Consider the following 2,478-nt stretch of genomic DNA (forward strand, 5'->3'; position numbering starts at 1 on the left):
GAGTATGGGTCACCATACTTGGCCACATGTCACGTCACTTTTCACTTTTTCACTTTTCACTTTTCAATATTACAGCGAGAATAAAAGTTACGCTTTCTTTCTTTGCGTGAACATTTGGGCGGTGTTATGCAAATCTTCCCACATAGTGACGTAGATATGTGGGGGCGTGTTAGAACTAGCCATTTTAGGTAGGCGTGGCTGACTCTTTTATAAAGAATATCTCTTTGGATTTGAGACTTTAGTCTTTGCAACTTTACAGATCTTCTTTATGCACCAAGAGCTTGTAACACTCCAAAGAGAAAGGAAAATTTGAAATCGCATCATATGACCCCTTTAAGATACTTGAAGCACTATTTGGAGTTCCTCAGCTCACATCGCTACAGTGGTCTTACCGTTTGGAGAATCTCTAGACTGCTTTTATTGGTGCCTAAAACCTTTTACTTATGACGGCATTCTTGGAAGAACTGTGGACAGTCTTTAGAGTTCTTACAGGAGCTTTCATGGGTTTGAAAACTGCCCTTTTTGAAAAGAGCCTAGAAATTCTCCAAAGTGTTAGGCAGCGTTGCAAATCTGAAGAACCCCATATGGCGGCTCAAGTATCTTTTTTTTCATGTTTTGCCAAGTGTTAAAAACTGCTGTGTTTAATATGATGCAGTGAACCTCATACATAATTCAAGACTTATCAAAAGAGGCCTCTGTTAAAGTTAAAAAAATACAAAGAAGTGATACCGTCATCTCAAAAGCAAATTGGGACATTTTTTCCCCCAGTCATCTCAATGGCAAAAAGTGCCCCAATTTACCCGAATTCACTCTACATTCTATATAATTTAAAATCTACAAAAGCTGCAAATATCTCTCTAACCTTGCTCACTTTTTGATTAACCGTATAATCGTTTAAGCATTGTACATGACTACTGCCCTGGATTTGAACTGTATGAATAGCGTATTCAAGCAGTTTCGTACCTTCGTATGGTCGTGTCTCAAATCTCACTGTGCTACATAGCTAAACAACATTCTTGGGTACAGGCGCTGTCAGAAATGCTGTCCATAGGGCCTTTCGCACCGCGGGAACCTTTTCATAGTACCAGAACTAATTGTGAAACTACCCACTTTTTGGCGTTTTCGCACCGCCGGAACACCGCACCGCCAAAACACATGTTGGCGGCTGTTGTGAGAGACAACCTGTGTGTGCTCCTCCCAGCTCTTTCACTCCAGTTTACTCACTTACAGGTAGGGATGTAACGATTAACCGCGAGCCGGTTGAAAATCGATTCAAATATGTGACGATTCAAATCGGTTGAGATGCTAAACAAATCATCATAATCAACAAATTCATTTAGGGGTAAGTTAGTTTATGAATCCATGTCTGAGGGGAACTTGCTGTCTTTAGAAAAGTTTAGATGCAGGGCTCTACAGTGCGACCATTTCAGTTGCATTTGCGACTGAAAACTACTGCATGCTACTATGAAATTTTTAGGAGCACCAGTGCGACTGACCCCGATCATCATCATACTTGTGATTGTGCTCAGGGGAGCTTCAAAGGTTTCTACGTGTTTTTGCAGCGTTGAGTAATGTATCACAGACATATCTAACGAATCCTTTCATAAGCAAAGTGTAGACAGGGTGTAAATAAGAGATTCATTGCGCAGTGTAGAGAGCTTCGTTGATTATAAATGTGAGATCGAAATGAACTAAGATGAGTGACAGCTTTTAATGATTTTTAAGGGAGTTTGTAAATGTGATACTGATTTAATACAATACAATTCAATAAACAAGAAGTTAATATTAAGTGACTTACATTGTCTGACTATAACACTATTGTCTGATTTTGCTCTATTTCGTCGTCGAAAATAGTTTAAAACAAAGACACAGCGGAGCCGCTGCGCATCTCCATTCAAACACAGCATTGTCTCGTTTATGAATGAACTGCGTTTTTAAACGAATCTAGTGAGTCAGTGATTAATGATTACCCATTCATAAAGACAGTCAACTTGCTTCATTCCTGAATGAATCAGCCATTCGAATGAATCAATTGAATGAATGATTCAGTAATAAAAATCAGTGACTTACTGCCACCGGCTGGCAGTTTGTTTCATTTTTAAAGTATCTTTTCAGTTATTTAAATCATTTAATATTTCTATATTCAAAATTTTATATTTAAAACATTAATATCATCACGAATTTATGGATTTAATTGCACTCATGCCACCTCTGACCCTCATTAAATGTCTGAAAATCCCCCTACAAGCCACTTTTGTGTTCTTCTGTGCCACCTCTACAAATTAATTTTGTTAATACTGATTTAATTTGATTGGTAACTTATATTTCTTATTCTACTTGTTCTTATTCTGTCGTTTTAATTAAAATTTTTAAAAAGCTTATAAAATATAATTTTTTAAAGAATTTGACAAAAGATGACACTTTTAATAAAGTTAGAGGAGTCAAATATCACCTCGTAATGGGAAGGCTACTTTTAAA

Source organism: Sinocyclocheilus rhinocerous, unplaced genomic scaffold, assembly GCF_001515625.1.
Source record: "Sinocyclocheilus rhinocerous isolate Xijiao unplaced genomic scaffold, SAMN03320098_v1.1 scaffold558, whole genome shotgun sequence".
Taxonomy (NCBI): Eukaryota; Metazoa; Chordata; class Actinopteri; order Cypriniformes; family Cyprinidae; genus Sinocyclocheilus; species Sinocyclocheilus rhinocerous.